General features: G+C 46.5%; 1 long non-coding RNA gene across 3 annotated transcripts in view; it reads right to left on the minus strand.

The window, feature by feature from the left end:
* The window catches only part of LOC120100856 (uncharacterized), a 47,678-nt gene extending 29,626 nt beyond the window's left edge, over positions 1-18,052 (minus strand). For all 3 annotated transcript variants that reach the window (XR_010064343.1, XR_010064342.1, XR_005501035.2), the window contains exon 1: positions 11,846-18,052. This is a non-coding gene — a long non-coding RNA (uncharacterized LOC120100856). The remainder of the gene's footprint in view (positions 1-11,845) is intronic.
* Positions 18,053-18,283: the final 231 nt, after the last annotated feature.

The raw sequence follows: 18,283 nt of genomic DNA on the forward strand, positions 1-18,283 counted from the left end.
AGTTTGCTGTTTGTGCCCTGTTTGTTCCTCTTGTCATACTGCTGCAGCTAAGTCCGAAAATGCAGTATTAAATGGGAATGGACACCCTGCTTCATTTCTAAGTCTCTGGACTATTCCAATTTGTAATAATGTGGGCTATAACTACCTAAAGACTATACATGGACTGACCCTGGACTCTGACCTCATAGGTAGCAATGAATATCTAGCAAGATCACCAGTGTAAGGGGAAGCCCTGGGTCCTGCTAAGACTGAACCCCCAGTGAACGTGATTGTTGGGGGGAGGGCGGCAATGTGGGGGAGGATGGGGAGGGGAACACCCATAAAGAAGGGGAGGGGGAGGGGTTAGGGGGATGTTGGCCCGTAAACCGGGAAAGGGAATAACACTCGAAATGTAAATAAGAAATACTCAAGTTAATAAAAAAAAAATGTAGGCTATAGCTTTGTCACCTTAAGGGTAGTCATGAAGGGGTATTGAACTTTGTCAAAGGCCTTTTATATATCTATTGAGATAACCATATAGTTTGTTTTGAAATAAATTTATATGTTGTATTACATTTATTGATTTATGCATGGAGATCCCTGAAATGAAGCCAACTTAATTTTTAAAAAAAAGGAAGAATTCACAAATTTCATTTCATCCTGGCACAATGACAGAGTTTAATATGTGTATCATATCATTTGTGTAGGTATGTTGCTGAAGCAAACACAGTTAGATGGCTCAAGTGTTACTCATTCACTACTTGTGAGCATTATTCCACTCTGAGAAGAGGGCTATCTAAACTAAAAGTACACTTTTATCCATTTTATGTTATCATCAAATCAACCTCACAATCAAAGGCCCTAAGACAGCAGAACTGGATAACAGTCAGTACCTGTGACCTAAATAAGACCTCCCTCTTAGAATAACATGAAAGATCAACACATGCAAAGGCCTAGAGCAAGATGCCCTATCATGAAGACTGTGAAAGGACTTGCATAAGTATCTGAAGCTGTTTCTAATTTTGTTATAATTCTCTACACATCTTGAGATAAAGGTGTTGTGCTACCGCCCAAACTGTTAAGCACTTCCTCCCTATGCTTTGCATTCTATTACCTTTGATTCTAGCTCATTGGGAAAGAGAGCAAGGCAAAGAGACAAAGCTGCTCTTAAGGCCATACAATGCTTTATTTGTGTGCTTAGGCAACCGTACAGTCCATTTTCTTCTCTTTCTGCCTACTTCACTTTCCTCAAAGAAACATAGCTTACTCCTCACATTGCTTCAGCATGCATGACAGAGTGTGCATGACAGAGTGTGCATGACAGAGTGTGCATGGCAGAGTGTGCATGACAGTGTGCATGATAGTGTGCATGACAGGGTATGCATGACAGAGTGTGCATGACAGAGTGTGCATGGCAGAGTGTGCATGACAGAGTGTGCATGACAGAGTGCATGACAGAATGTGCATGGCAGAGTGTGCATGACAGAGTGCATGACAGAGTGTGCATGACAGAGTGCACGACAGAGTGTGCATGGCAGAGTGCATGACAGAGTGCAAGACAGTGTGTATGACAGAGAGCAAGACAGTGTGCATGACAGAGTGTGCATGACAGTGTATGCATGACAGTGTGCATGACAATGTGTGCATGACAGAATGCATGACAAAGTGTGTGACAAAGTGTGCATGACAGAGTGTGCATGACAGTGTATGCATGACAGTGTGCATGACAATGTGTGCATGACAGAATGCATGACAAAGTGTGTGACAAAGTGTGCATGACAGAGTGTGCATGACAGTGTATTCATGACAGTGTGCATGACAGAGTGTGCATGAGAGAATGCATGTCAGTGTGTGTGACAGTGTGTGCATGACAGCATGCATGACTATTACTTCCACATCCCTCTTTTTCAGTTGGAGATGATAATTTTGGAGGCAAAAAGAAAAGAGGACACACAGATGCCGACACCTGAATACCAGGCAAAAAAGCCGTGTCAGGTAGAAATGACCCCAGCTTCCTTACCTGAGCAGGAATCTGACCTCAAATGAAAACTGAGTAGGAGGAAAACTCATCTGGGCCAAGGTCAAGGCCAACTGAGACAAGGAACACACTCAAGCATCTGCTAACGAGCCTCGATGGAAAGTAAAAGGAGAACTGAGGCTATCGCACACCATCTACTTACCAAACTGAGCTGTAAATAAGAACAGTTGTCTTAGTTAGGGTTTTCATTGCTGTGAGGGGATGCTACAATGGAGGCATCAGGAAGCATGGCAGTGCCCAGGCAGACATGGTACTGGAGAAGGAGCTGAGAGTTTTATGCCTTGATCCAAAGGCAGCAAGGAGGGGACACTGTGCCACCCTGGGTGAAGCTCGAGCACACATGAAACCTCAAAGGTCACCTCCACAGTGACACACTTCCTCCAACACGGCCACTCCTACTCCAACAAGCCCACGCTTCCTAATAATGCCACTCCTGATGAACCAAGCATTCAAACACATGAATCTATAGGGGCCATTTCTATTCAAACCAACATAGCGCTTGAAATAATAATCTTGGGGCTGGCCATATGGTGGAAAGCTAAGGCTCTTTCCACCAAACCAGGTTTTATGCCCAGGACTCATGTGGTAGAAGAAAAGAACCAATTCCTACAGCTTCTCCTCTGGCTTCCATACCCACAGTACAGCACAGCACAGCGCAGCGCAGCGCAGCACAGCACAGCACAGCACAGCACAGCGCAGCGCAGCGCAGCGCAGCACAGCACAGCACAGCCCAGCCCAGCACAGCCACCGCACAGCACAGCACAGCCCAGCCCAGCACAGCCACAGCACAGCATGCCTACACCTATTCCACTACATCCCAGCCCTCACGTCCAACACATACACACAATCAATCAATGCAATTTAAACCGCTGGGACATAAAGGTCCTTACACCCCCAGATCACCAGAGAAGCCAGTAATGTTCCTCACACAGGAGTTCCCTTTCAAAGAGAAGGATGCATAACCTGTTTTTCCATCTAGAAAGCTGAGAATTAGAGGTGATTAACAGCCTGGTGATCTGTGTTATCTGTTGGGTCAGGACTTATTAAGCTTCCACAAGAGGACAGGATGTGACTAGTAGTCTAAATGACCCTTAGAGTATCTATATAGCTATGGGCTCCCCCAAGCTCCCACAGCTAGGACAGCAAGCCGTGACAGAAAATTAAAAAGAGAATCTGCTTGCTGCCCAAATGACCTCTATGCTATCCGTATCACCAAGACCAGGCCAGAACCTTCCCTAGGCCTTTAAGCTAGCCCAGGTAGCCTATCTCTAGAATCCTTCTTCTTGGAAGAAATGGCGTGTGCTTTGAGTAGAGTTTCAATGTAATTATGCGCCCTTGAGCACTGGGATTGTACTACACCAGGAAACTTCTCCCCAAATTGTACTGAGTTTAGATATGTCAATAAAAAGCCTGGCACCAGACTCTCTGGAAGTTTGATCCAGACTGATGAAATCAGCTGAACCTAGCTTTCATTTTCACCTCTTCACGATTCATTCCCCTGCCTGCCACAATGAAGGAGGCAGCATCCTCCTCATAAAATGTCTCGAGTAATATTTTTTAAAGGAGATAAAGAATCAAGTATGGTATCTAAGACAACATCAAGACTGTTGACAGAACACGTCAAAGTGGTGTCAAGTGAACCAGACACGGTTGACAATAAGAAAGGGTGGGATTTTCTTCGGTGGAAAGGTGTCACTGAGGATGACCAGCTGGCTTGTGAATGACCACAGTCCACAGCACAGACCTCAGTGCCGCAGATCCAGAAATACCACTGTGTCTGTGCACACAAGATTGATCAGATGATATTCACATTCCAAAGGCATTGGTAATAAGCTACAGCACAATAATGTATGGGAAGGAATGGAGCCAATGTCCCAGGGGACTCATTTCTTCCCGTTTCTGGGAGCTTAGGAAGAAGTTGACTCAGCAAATCTCACAGGACTCACAGGCTGATTCCAGATGCCGGGGCTCAAAGATGTTCCTCCCTAATGAGGTCAGTTCCCCCTCCAGAGCTTGTGTAACTACAGGGACAGAGGGGCAAAGATATCTCTCAATCCATATGTCCCTGGGCTGAAAGTTCAGATTGGAACTGCAACGATAGTGACAGGAAAGTGATTCACTCTGCAAATCAATGTACTCTTTCCTCCACTGAGAACATCTGACTACGAGAAAAACTAAAACCAGACGAACACTGTGCATAAGGACGTTGCAGATTGGCATTCTGGTGTCATGTCATGTGTCCTGGTGGACTGGTAACAACCAGCTAGTGGGTCACACTGTACAGTGTTACAGAGTTAGTTGTCTCTGTGTGCACCCAGAAGGAAGCAGCTAGACCCAGCCTAAGCATGTCTGTGTGAGCTAGTGAGAACCTAGAGCTCCTAGTCAGTCTATCCTGCAACAGGTAACATCCTCAACAGTAGATCCTGCTGCATTCATGGTGTCGAAGGGCATCCACGCCTATTTCACAAGACAGCATATCCACCTGGACTGATGACCGGGGACTTTCTCCTGTCTGTGGTTGATGGTTTTCCCATAGAGCCTCACAGCATTTTGTACATCTTGGCACTGACGCAAAGAAAACCCAAAGCTGCAGTGTTTGAATATGGAAGCTGCTTTTCATTCCCAGCAGACCCTTGCCCATCACTGGACCCTGAAGCCTAACAGGAGCCATGTCTAAGCATGGTATAAGACCTTTGAGGCACACCGGTGCGCCGTGGCCTTCTTTCTCTCCTAGAAAGACACCCCCAGCCCTTTTCTTCCTATTGAGTAAGGATTCTCAAAAGGCTAAGAGAAGCTGTACTTCAAGATAAGAACTCTAAGGCTCACTGGTTTTCTCTAGCCTCAGTCTTCCCCGAATACCTGTGATAAACTGAAGTGTGGGCCTTTGCATTTCCACAGTCTGACATCTTATGTTGAAGTCCCAACTCCTAGCTAGCACTTCAGAAAGTAACCACTTTTGGAAATGAGAGTTTATATGAATGGCTAGTTTTGACTGGTGTCCTAATAAGAAGAGGATGTGTGTGCACAGACAGATTATCTTGTGAGAGCAAAACATAAAAAGGCCATTGATTAGCAAGACAAAGAGATCAGTCTCCGACCCCTGACCCTAGACCTGTGGGAGAGCAAATGCCTGGTGTCAAAGGTCCCCATCTGGGTATTTTGTTTTCACGTTTCCAAGTAGAGCTGCCCTATGTGAGGGTTTCATGGCAAATGCAGTACATAGAAGAGAGAAAATCTTGAGAAATAACTCAGGAGGGAGTGCTTACGCCTAGAAGTCAGTCTGAGTCAGAAGCAAGATGCTGGCTGGGGAAAAAGACCAGCTGGATCTCTTTTCCAACACCTTTCCCATCATCTAAATTATACCATTTTGCACTAAAGACCTAAATTTCTCTATGGAAAAAATTGTTACCGTCATCATCATATACTTGGCTTCTTCTATCAAGAAACTAAAACCACACAAAGATTTTCACTTGGCTCCTCTGGTTCCTCCCTCCTTTGCTCTTTAATTTCTGAAACACGTGGTCTCCAACTTTGCTGTCACTGACTTTGGGTGACGTGAGTGTTTGAAATTGGCTTTAGAGACAAGTAGGATCTTAACCAATGGGAGGCAAGGACATGAGTTGTGTCTTGGGGTGATAAGTTAGATGATAGCTTCACCTTCCTCATAAGGGTCACCAAGAGGGAAGATGGTCTTTGCAAAGCTGTCGTTACCATGAGGAAACAGTATTTCAGCATCTTCTGCCTGGCTGGAGAATCACCAAGCCTGCCCCACTGAGGAGGATTCCGAAAGCTCATTCAGCTTAGGGAACTGTAAGCTACACTACGTTGTGAGTAAATCTAATTCTAGAAACACACAGCAAGAATAATGACCACTGCTAAAAGCAATTTTTCATTTTGGCCAATAAATTCCACTTCTAGTGCCACCCGATCACCTACAGACGTGTGACTGAGCTAGAACTCGTTACGTAATTGGGCTACCTTTCTTTTCAGCCCCGGTTTTTCTTTGGCAAAAGCACTAACGAGTCATGATGGTTAATCATAACCACTTGTCAGGTTCGAGAAGAGTCTGCCGAGCAGGAGAGAGTACTTCTAGGTGTGCCTGTGAGGTTTCCAGAAGTAACTGACTAAGGCAGGAAGGCCTACTCTAATGTGCCTGTCACCATTCTAGGCCACAGTGGTCTGATGAAATCAAAGAGGCAAGAGAGAAAGTCGGCTGACATCATCCTCCCCCTTCCCTGGCTCCCTGCCGACAGCTGCCCACCTTGACCACAATCCTCCCCACTGCAGTGGATGAAACCAGGGGACAAATAAAAATAAATAAAAATAAACTCTCTTTCTCTCGTTCTTGAGTTGTTGGTCCAGGCATTTCATCACAGCAACCCGTAGCTGACGAACAGTCACAAATGCCACCGCATCCCCGTGAATAGTGATGTTACTCAAAAAGTGAACATGTGACACAGGTATCTTTAAACTATATCTATAATTAAAAACGGTTTAAATGACAAGTTTTGTGTTACGGCTATCTCAATACAATTTTTTAAAAGCGCACAAAATTTCAATGGCATAAGATATGGCCGTGGGTTTCTTAGGTCTTGTAAATGAACAGTCACCAACCCAGAAGGACTGAGAGAGAAGCCAGTGTCTTTTGTTTAGACCAACACGATGAACTTATGTGCACAGTGCCAGTCGCGTTGCCCTGTGCTTTGTAGGGTCACACCCTTTCGCCGTTTAGCATTTCCTACACAGTATTTCTTCTGCTTTTGAGAGAGGAGGCCAAGGCTCAGGGTAGAAGGCCAGACTCCAGACGTTGCCATTCGCACTGTCAGAAACAAATTTGCTCTTTCCACGTGGATTGTAACTAGAAAAGACAATGGCCCCATTCCAGGGGCAAAAAAAAAAAAAAACTTCTCTTCTGGGGCTGCTTTAAAGTGTGCCATTTCATGTTTAGCTTTCAATGCAGAACCATAGCAGACAACACTGATTATATTCTTGCTGTATACAAAACACACCGCTGTCTTGGGGCTGCAGTGAACCCCTGCCTTCACCAGGCTTGGGATCTGGACGGGTTGACAAAACATGTTTCTTATTAGCAATGGTTACCCCAATGAGATTACCAGGAAAGATTAATTACAAGGATTCTTCTGGGCATGCCCGAACTATTTTCCTCAGTCAATATTTCAACTACTTGTCATCTATCTTGTAATACAATTTTGACTTGCAATTCAGATTGCAGTGACAGCAACATTTTAAAAATAATTGGATCTCTTTCTAATTGAGTGAGCTTGACTTTCTTTTCGGTGTGTGAGTTAGATTTGTTTCCTTTGCTGTGATGTTAGCATGGCCTTTGGTCCTGACCCAGTCCTTAACAGTTGAGTAACAGTCCAATTCTGCTAGGGAGCTGGGCCAGTCTCCCAACACCTCATTGTATCCATGTGCAAAGTTCCCAGGGGCAGCTTCTGTGGGTGGAGCTGGCTGCCACAAGGCACTACTTACTGCCTGCTGGAATGAAGACAATAAATAACCCATACATAAAGCACTTACTGTGTACTTTGTCTAAGTACTTTATTTTATTAACTCTCACCAGGGACTTACTATCGTTTGGATAAGTGTCTGTGGAGGCCCACGTGTTAAAGGTTTGGTTCTCAGCCAATGGCTATTTTGGGAAGTGGTGAGCCATCTCTTCAGCCCCAATCATAGTATCTCAAGTGCTGTTCAAAACTACTGTTGTGAAATGTATGTCTATATGCAGTGATCCTTACTGCTGCCTCCCATATATAGCTTTTTCCACCTTCAGCCATGAGGTAAGATTCAAATTGTATCCCTCTATATTAGGGATCTTTCTTACTAACTTGTCCAATAGATGTGAGTGAAATGGACACATACCACTTCCAAATAGAAGCATTTGTCATCCAGTGATGGGTGCTCAGGCTCTCTCTCTGCTTGTCCAGCAATTGTGTGCACAGATCTTATAGCAGCACCCTAACAAAAAGCAGATGAGAATTCTGAGCCTGGAAAACAGCCACCCACAGCAAGCTTTGCACGTGCAAATGAGAAACAAACTTCTGTTGTTTGGTGGCAAATGTTACAGCAGCATAGCTTTGCCTAACACGACTACAATGTACCCAACCTATGACTAAACTACATTGAGACCTAGAGCCATATGTAAAAATTATAATAACCATCTTGTCCCATTGATGCCTGAGTACCATTTTGATAGTAGCATTGGGAAAATGGTCGCTAGCATGTAGTTCCAAGGGGCATTGAGGAAAACTCTGTGGTAGTTTGAATGAGAGTAGCCTACGTAGGCTTATAAGGTTGAATACTTGGTCTCCTGTTGGTGGAACTGTTTGGGAAGGATTAGGAGGTGTGGCCTTGTTGGAGGAGGTATGTCACTGGGGACAAGCTTTCAGGTTTCAAAAGCTTGATAACCATTTACAGTGTTCCTCTTGACCTGGCATAGTGTAGCACACCTCTAATTCCAACACTTGAGAGGTGGAAGCAGGCAGATTTCTGTGAGTTCTAGACTAGCCATCTGCACCACATAGAGAGTTCCAGGACAACTAGAGCTACATAGTGAGATCCTGTCTCAAAAAAAACAACAATTCAGTATCCCCCTCTGCCTCCTCAGCCTATGTGTTCCCAGTTGTTCCTGACTCCGTGTCTTTGCTCTGCCATCCCGGAGTCTACTTCTCTGAAACTGTAAGTCCAATTCAGAGCTTTCTTTTATACATTGCCTTGGTCATGGTGTCTTGTGACAGCAATAGAAAAGAAACTAATATGGATTGTTTTCACAAATCTATGTGTTAATTCACAATGTAACTCTTTAATTCTGTAAAAGAGAGTGATGCAGGCAGCCCAGTGATCAGTAGCACCAACCTTCAACGTAAAGAATAGCCCATTATAGTTTATAAATCAAAAACAAAACAAAAACATAATTAGCTAAACTCATTCTGAAAGAAGGCACAATATGTGGCCACCATTTCTGCCAACGTGAAGAAATGCTTATCAAAGGCTTAGGAGCACATCTTATGGGCAAAGGAGTGTCACTCTCAGCACTGGCGGGTGTCTGACACTGTCCCCTTCCAAAGGGATGTTTGCAACAGCAGAAACTCAGTATCATTACCCTCCTGCTAAGCAAATTAGTCTTTCCAAGGACATTCTCCAGGCACTAGAGAGCCCTGCTTCCCAGAGTACATTCCTGTCTGCACAAAGGGACACTTGAAGTACATGAATGGGAAGAGTGATTCAGAAAAATAAGGACTAAGCCTTCTCAAATTTTAACCACACCATTTTTGAGGTTCAGAGAAAAGCTCTATTGGCTTTTTAAATTTTAATTTAAAAATCAAAAATTCCACTTTTTTTGACCATGTCAGTATGGGGAATGTCATATTGAGGAAAACAAGAAAAATTCTTTTTGAGATCCGGCGAATCTGTCCAAATGCCAGAAAATATTATGATCAAACTTCTACATCAGGAAAAATAGACAATGAGGTACTCACTCAGGGACTTCCCAGTCACAATACACAAGTCTCAGTTAAAGCATAGCAGCAGTCTTGGAGCCATAAGCAGAAGAGCCATCTTGAGAGTAGCACACTGTTGAAGCCTATGTAGCTAGAATAGATGCCTAGCAGTAACTCATCAGGACATACATCTCCATTCTTATGGCATGTAGCATGTAGTTTTTGCTACCCTGCTTTAAGCTTCAGACATTGCTACCAGCCCCGGCCCAGGTACCCTCCGATCTGAGGATGAAGCGCGAACACACACACACACACACACACACACACACACACACACACACACACACACACTAGCTTATTTTTGATATGTTTTTGCTCAATGCCTGGGCTCTTCTAAACCTTCCTCAACTGCCCTTCTTTTCACTCCTAGCCCAGCCCCCTAAATCTGCCCTCAGCTTAATTATGTTTCTAATGTCCCACCTGCTACCCCAGGCCCAGTCGGGATAGCGGCCAAGGGCCACTTTGCCCAAGATCTCACATGGCTGATGACTCTTTCTCCCTCCAAAGCATGGCAAATTCATTCTCCTGCCTGCCATCTGCCAGCCCACCTGCTGGGGGTAGGGAGAAAACTAGAAGTTCTGCCTATTTCACCCAGCTCTTTGGATGCTAGCATCCTTATTGATGGATCAAGAACAACTGGGGAACAGGACCTTCAGTGTTCACATGCAAATTCCTGATCAAAACATCAGAACCATCCCCTGCAATGACATGTGAAAAGTTCTGTGTGTGTGTGTGTGTGTGTGTGTGTGCATGTGTGTGTGTGTGTGTGGTTTGCATGTGTTTGCACATTCACATATGGAAAATGAAGATTTGCATATGCCTTCTTTTCTCAATTACTCCTCATTTTTAGTTTTTGAGACAGGGCCTCTCACTGGGCCTGGAGCTCACTTATTCAACCGAAGTGGCTAACCAGTGAGGCCCAGAGAGTCTCCTGCCTCCTGTCTCCTCTCATCACACGTGGGCACCACCACGTCCAGTGGTCCACACAAGTGCTGAGGATCCACACTCTGGTTTGCACTCTTGCCTAAAAGTTCTTGCTTCCATCTTCCGCATTCTTTTGCACATGGGGTAGTGAAATTAAAGAGATCTCTACAAACTCCTGTGTAATTGTGTGCTGTCTGCAGTTTTAAACTTTATACGTGTATTACAAAAAAAAAATCCCACATCATTTCTTTTTAAGAGAAGCAAGCCCTGAGTGAACTATTTGGCTTGAGTCTGCATGTGTCCCATCTGTACTTTCTACAGTAGCTACCTATTGGTTAGGGAAACGCAAAATTGCTCAGCGTACATTATCTATCTCATGAGCTGTGTGAATTCCTTGCATGTTTATTATAACTTAGGGTGTTCATATACACTTTTACTTTCTATTGACCCAGTAACTGCACGTATGTGTGGAGAGGTGTGACATTTTCAGGCATATATGCGACGTGTGATGAGCGGATCAGATGATGACCACAGGCATTCATCAGTTCTTCATGGGGAAACTCAAAACAACTTAGGGCTTTTAGGGCAGACGCATTCCTGTCTGCAAGCTGTTTATAAAGTGGGCAAAGAACCATCTCCCGTTGGCAGGTTAAGCTGGTCTTACATGAAGACAGTTTGTAGAGGTTTCTCCCACTTTCCATAAAACTTAACTTATCACCACTCCAGTGAGACCCACAGTTGACCGGTCTTCACTTTGTTATCGCTTTCCTGCGGGACACATATTTCTCCCCATGAAGATCTTGCCTCCTCATCTGTCTGTAAAAAAATTTTTACCCCCGGAAAGCTGTATCATCTTCACCTTTAAACTAAATGCAGAAGGGACAAATTTTTACTTTTATCTGCCAGTACTAGGCCAGAAGCAAAAAACAGAAAACAAAAAAAAAAAAAAAAAAACAAAAAAAAACCTCTTGAAGTTAGGAACATTTTTAAATAAAGACTACAAAGCATGATAGACGTCTTTTTGATTAGATAGATGGAATTAAACCCCAAGGAACCTGAGCTTCCTTTACAAAGCATTAGGCTGCATCTTCAGTGGGGATGGGAGCAGGGTAAACTGTCCTCCTGTGGTGACACAGTGACATCCTATGGCAATCATTGCCATGTGGACACTATAAATTCCCTAAACTACCATGTGAATGGATATGCTATGGCACATCATTTTCCAAAACTTTCAAAATGAAAGCAGTATGCTGACGTGACCCGATTCTGAAGCTGGGTACAAGAAAAATTATCCTCTCTTCTCTGTTTTTCCCTTTGTGGTCCCTCCAGCACCATCTCCCCTGACTGGGACAAGAACTTGCAGAAACCAAAGGTTTTAACTTACTACTACCACGCAGAAAGGTCTCCGACATGGTCTTGGTATTTGCTTGCAGAGAAGAGTCGATCAAAAGAAAACCACAGCCCATCCCAGCCTGTTCATCTTCAGCTTTAATCCAGAAATATGACAGCCGGTTCCTGAGCCCCTGTGGATAATACATCACTGCAAAGCATTCTCTATCTTGGTTTCTTCTGGGGTAGAAGTTGCCGAGAACCGCTTTAGCTAATTAAAACTTCACAGAAACAAGGGGAAAACAGAAAACTTTGCACAACACAGCCAAGATGATTGCTAGACACTTCACAGACTGGCCAAGGACCAAAAACCCAATTTAACATTTGCAAATGTTTCTGTGAAATATTTGACTCCTCCCTGTACAACTGGAGATTTACAAACTACTAAGGAACATTCAGCTTACTAATGAAAACTTTATAAATACTTAGTGCCAGTGAACTCAGCCAGGGTGCTAATTCTGCCTGGGCTGGACACCACAGTCTGAAGTGATATGTTGCATGCTTAGCCCTAGATCAGCCCAAATCCTGCAGCTTACTGAAGCTGAGCCTGTCATAAATTGATGAGTCAATTTAATGAATCTGACAAATGTCTTTATTTGGGCTGTGAAAAGAATTTTACCAATTATAAAGACCCAAAGAGGCAAATTACAAAATATGGAGAAGCATCTCTGGAAAGTTGATTGAGTGAGAGCAACAGTTCTCCGTTCTGAAGTCCATCTAGGAGGAGCACACACTCACGCAGGGGCTCAGGTCCCATCTGCCCATTGCCTGCTCCTGTCTGATACCTCCCTCCTTCTGTAGCTGCAGCTCTCACCTGAGCCAGCACCTGTTTAACCAGTGGTCCCTGCTATTCGCATCAGGCAACCAAGCCAGCCTTTCTCCCCTGCCTCTGGGTTGGTGAACAGCCTCTATGAATAACCTCGGCCTTTTTCTATTTCCAGTCGGCATCTTTTAATGTGAGTAATTAGGCCATACTTCATGAATCTCCTCAGCAGTTGCAACCCATCAGTGAGCAGTGAACTCCTGGGATCCCAGAAAGAGACAGGGCAAGCTGGGCAGGCAGCCAGCAGGGCAGAGGAAAGGGAAGGTGTCTGTAAGCCTTGAATTAAGGGTGCAAAAGGCAGGCTAGGTCTACACCACGGTTGTCCTGGGTTTCAAATTTTTCAGCCCCCAGATACAGGAATTGGGAGTGGTGGGGCCAAGGTGATAGCTTAGGATGTAACTAAAAGGCTTCTGCTTTTGGGTTGTGAGGGATGGACAAGCAAATGGTCTCTCCTGTCCTAGGGGCGGGTGTGGCGGAAGGGACCCTCCCTGCTAGGGCTTGTGGCTGCTGCGCACCCTTTGTTTATTTATTTTGTTTGTTTGTTTTTAAGCAGAAGCAGCTCAAGGGAGGCCAAGGCATTCTCTGCTCTTTCTTCCAAGATTCTAGAGTCATTTCTCTTCTTGAAAGAACAGATGGAATGGAAACAGGGCCCTCCAAGATAACCAGCCACAAACAGCTTCTCTATGTAACCTACACACACACACACACACACACACACACACACACACACACACACACACCATAGGCACACCCAAAGCAACCTTCTCTAAAGCAATTTTCTCATCCATCTGCAGCCTGCTGCTGACAAACTTTCTCGTGACCAGGGAAGAGTACCTCGGCCACCACAGACCATGATCACGGGTGTGAACGTTTTCATCAGGACAGAGCAACTGTACTTGATTGCTATTCGTTTCTGCATTTGAATCAGGGTTTGTCTGTGAAACCCCGACAAACCTAGAATGTACTACATAGCCAGTGCTTGCCTGAAACTCGTGACAATGCTCCTGTCTCAATCTCCCTGATGCTGGAACTGTAGGTGAGCTTCAGGGTGTCCAGCTTCCTTCAGTCAGGTAAACATTTTTATTTTATGTGTCAGTGTGTTTGCTTGAATCCATGTATATGCACCGCATGAGCGCCCATATGGGGCGGAGGACAGTGGACACGGGATGTACCAGAACGGCAGTTAACAGGGGAGTGTGAACCACTCTTAATTCGGATGCTGGCACACACCTGGCCCCTCAGCAAGTGCTCCTAACCATTGAGCGACCTCTCCCTTATTATCCGTTTACTACAGAACTTCCAAAGTATCCATTCATTGACTTCTTGGCCTTTGTCAATGAGCAAATTCGCTGTACTTGGGACAGGGAAGGGGACAGGCATCCACAGGCGGTTGGAATCTGCCAAACACAAGGCTCACTGAGAGCCTAGCAATTATAGTTCTTCCCAGACAAGCTCCTTCTGGCGGGGAGGTAGCCATCAAGTCAGACACAGGAGAGCTCAGCTGGCTTTGTCCCCAGGAGATCATAGCCTCACACACCCCTGACGGCTGCCCAAGTCCCCCATGGCAAAAACTGGATGCTGAGTCTAATCCCTGCCCTAGTAGACCTCTGCCAGGCAGCAAGCTTTCCCGGTCTGATCCCTTGGCTGGTTTTCCCAGGTTGGCGCAGAGACCCTTGACATCTTAAATGAGGAGCGAGAGCTCCGTCCAGTTGTTAGCATAGTCTTTGCCCTCACTCTAGCCAATTCTTAAAATGGAAACACAAAGCACCAGGTCATGGGCCTGGTGCTCCAAGTTCTAGAAATTCCTCAGGTGAGAAGTGCCTCCAGGCTTGAGCACTTGCCTGCGAAGGAAGGTAGCTTCCTCTGGTGTGGGAACCCGCTAGATGAAGAACAGTCTAAGAAATGAAGTCGTTGCTCCTATGTGCACCAAAGGCCATCCTCTTGAGCAACCGGTAAGAACCGGTAAAAAACAAAAAACAAAAAACACTCAAAAGTTTCCACCGGTGGGAGGGAAGAGGGAAGCAACTCTCCTTGTACCAGAGACAACCTCTGGTTTGGGAAATGGCGCCCCCAGATGGCTGAAAAAAGAACTCATCCTGGCCCCCTGCAGCTTTACCAGGCCTCGGTACACTGGAAAAAGACAGCCCTCGCCCAGGGAAGTCTGTGGATAAAAGCCAAGTAATAACACTTCTGAAGACAACCAAAAGGACAGGACCCGAAAGCAGACGGCTATATCACTTACTGTGTGACATGGATCAGTTCCTTTGTGCCTCAGTTTCCTTATGATTGTGAAAAATAAGGGTAACCATCAAGGGACCAGCAAAACGGTTCAGCGGGCGAGTTTGCTCGCTACCAAACCTGACCATCTGAGTTTTATCTTGGGAGTCCACCGGTGCCAAGAGAGAACCAACTCCCAAAAGTTGTCCTCTGATCTCCACAGGAATGTTGTGGCCCACCAACCCTCGTAAATAAATGGGGGGGGGGGGATTAAGGATAATGATCACTGCCACTTGCTGGGTAGCAGTGAGGATTTCTAAGAACAAGATGACATTGGTCAGGTGGTTCCTCGGGGGTTTGCCCTACTAGGTGCTGCTCCAGATTTGACTCCAAAGCAGCTGTAGAGCCTACATGCCCCTTCCCCTCGTCCCCAGCCCTGCATGTTAACAAGGGAAGTGGACACGCACATTTTTCTCTCTAAAGGAAGTACAGGACAGTGATATGGACACTGAGGGGAAGGGTGTGAGAGACTTCCATTTAAATTTGCCCCCTGAGCAGTAGAACTTAAGAAACCACACATACCCGGTGCGCTTCTAGGCTTTCTTGCTTTTTGTCCTTTTCTGGGCTTCTGTGTGCTTTCGGGACACCATTCCAGAGTGCGGAAGGAAGCTTGCTCTCCTGGCACCCAGGCTGCCCTGCCACCCTCTCTCGGATGCTGGGCAGAACTGGGGTTGACAAGTTCCAGAGCTTGGAGATCCTCTAAGCATCTTAACTTGAGAGTGAAAGTCTTGCCTCTCCAGAAACCTAGCAGCCAGCAAAGGGTTAACCAAGCAGCAGAGGGCCTAGGGAAGCTTTGTTAGTCCCTCAAGATTCTTCAATGCCTTAAATACAGAAAGCACCAAATGTAAAAACAGGACCAAAGGCAGGAGTTGCCGAGGCTCTTCTTCGGGCCTGCAGCATTTGAGTAGAGGTTGTCCCCTGTGCACTGTCCTGGGGGTAGGAATGGCGGGAGGGGACTTATCTATTGCAAAGGACCTGGCACCCTAAGCAGCGTCCTCTAAACAGAATGCTGGGCCTGGCACTGTAAATCTCACCGTTTACTAACTAGGATCTTCCCTTCACAGGGAGTAGGGAAGAGGCTCAACTAGGACTCTCATCGCCAAAGGCCTGCTACTTTGAATAAATAGCAAAGAGGGAAGGAAACCTGTGAACCCGGGAGCCTACCTGAAGCGCAGAAGAGCCTAGGCTAACCCAGGCACTCAAAGTGCTTGCTTCTCCCGGAGATCTGTCCTCTGGGCTATAGGAACCGTAGGGATGGTCACAGAGTGTCCCTGGGCTGTGCTTCACACAGAGACAGTGGTCCACCCTCTGAGGGAGGCTACTACACTGCTCCCCAGCAGCGGGCTTGCTGCTCAGGCACGCCTGTCACATAAGCATGCACTTGGCTGATGATGGGCGAAAGGAGGGTGCACGACTCGTAATGGAGAGAAAGATGTAGCTTCAGTCCAGGACGAGCGGTACTTGTGTTGGAAGGGTCTGAGACAAGCTCCCTGGGTTTCCGCCGGCCGGACGGACAAGCAGGCGGGCAGGAGCTAGCTAGACCTCGAGCCCAGTGTTGCCGGAGACTCCTGTAAGACTTCGGGCGCCCCCTGGTGGCGAGCGAGGCGGACGTGGGCTCCCCAAACAATGCCTAGGCCCGCGGGAATGAACCAGGCGCATGGGCAGCCTGCTGCTCTCCGAAACACAAAAGCGAGGAGCACAAACTAGACGAATTGGCTGTGGGCTACTTGATCTCCCACCCCGGGAATCTGCAGGCGAGAGGTGACCCCACGGAAGTACATTGTGGCCAAGAGTAGTGAATACTAGAGAACCCAAATCCCACCTCAAGGTCCAAGTCCTAGCATTTCATTTCGGCATTCAGACTGCGTAGTTGTTTGATTTAACCTTTTTGTGTTTGTGTGGTTTATTTTCAACTAGTTTTTATCTAGGGAGAAAGACTTCTAAGCCCCTGGCTCTTCAGCTAGACACGGGGAGGTCTAGAGCCAAATGGATGGAAGCGACTGCGCCCCGGCCTTTCTTCAGCAGAGCAGAAAAAAATGGAACTGGACTTTTAAAGACTCCGATTGCGGGAACCCTCCGGATGTTTACCTGCTTTGTCTATGGCCAGGAGTGGGTAGGAAATAGCATTTTGTCGTCCTCGCCTCACTCCTTAAACTCTCATAAACTGCAGGGCCACAAAACGTGCTGACCCATAAACCCTGAGTGCACGGTCCAGAAGGATAGAAAATGTAAGTCGGCCAGCAGACAGGCAAGCCTGACCTTAGATCTAAGAGTCCAGGAAGCCGTAACAATGTGTACACCTTACATTTGAAAGAGGATTGTTTGGGGAGCGCCGGGGAGGGAGTCACTACCCAGGACCTGCAAGATCCCACTGAAAGGGAAGCTGACTCTTAAAACAAGGGTTAGTTTGGGGAAAGGAGACCCCACTCCCACCCCCTGCGCACGCTCACACTGTCTCTCAGTACTCTTAACTCTTGTTCCCCGGCCTGGCACCTTACATTCCATAGTTCGCCTCCATCCACCCAGCCTTCAGCACTAGGGTCCCTACTCCTGCAAAGCAAAGGACGGCCCGTTGGTTCACTACTCATATCAGTGATCAGGATGGTGTCCCTCGTTGTTATGGGATGAATCAGCCGACGACTCTGAGGGCATGACTAACTCTTGGTGACCCTCCACACAGAGGTATCTGCCCGTTCCTGTCCGCCTTCTGACCTTAGTACTCGCAAGCCCCATTTATTGCTTTGGTGGCCTTTAGTGAGGCAATCCTGAACCTCTATGTATTAGAGCCCATGCAGCCTTCAAGTATGGACGTCTCTTCAGAGGTAAAGGTCTCTCCTCCAAAGAGGAGAAATGGCGGGCAAATTCGTGCCATGTCTGACAAGTCCTCCACAGTGACAAAATCCTATAGACACCCCAGCAAAACAGCAACTCCATGCATCGTTGCTATTCCGTTTTGTAAGTTCGACTGCGTCGAAAGGCAGTAGAGACACATTGAACGAGCCAATCTGCTCAACTTGAGCTGGAAACCAGGGAGGAAAAAGCTACCACTGCTGGCTTATGGTTGCCCGGGGACGCAGTGCTGAGACTTAAAGGTTGCTGCACACCAATATGGGCGCGGGCCACGCGCGGGGCAAAAAAAACCGCATTCCAGCCCAGATCCAACTGCAAGGCAGCTAGCCCCGCTCCATGCGTGTCCTCAACTTTCGCTGCCTCCGCCTAGCTCTCCGCTCGCTCGCACTGGGACGCGGTGGCCGCGCTTGTCTGCTTGCAAGGCAATCGCCAGAGCGCGCGCGCAGGGGCTGCTGCTTCGGGGTGGGGGCGCAGCCCGAATTT

This window comes from Rattus norvegicus, chromosome 2, assembly GCF_036323735.1.
Source record: "Rattus norvegicus strain BN/NHsdMcwi chromosome 2, GRCr8, whole genome shotgun sequence".
Classification (NCBI taxonomy): domain Eukaryota; kingdom Metazoa; phylum Chordata; class Mammalia; order Rodentia; family Muridae; genus Rattus; species Rattus norvegicus.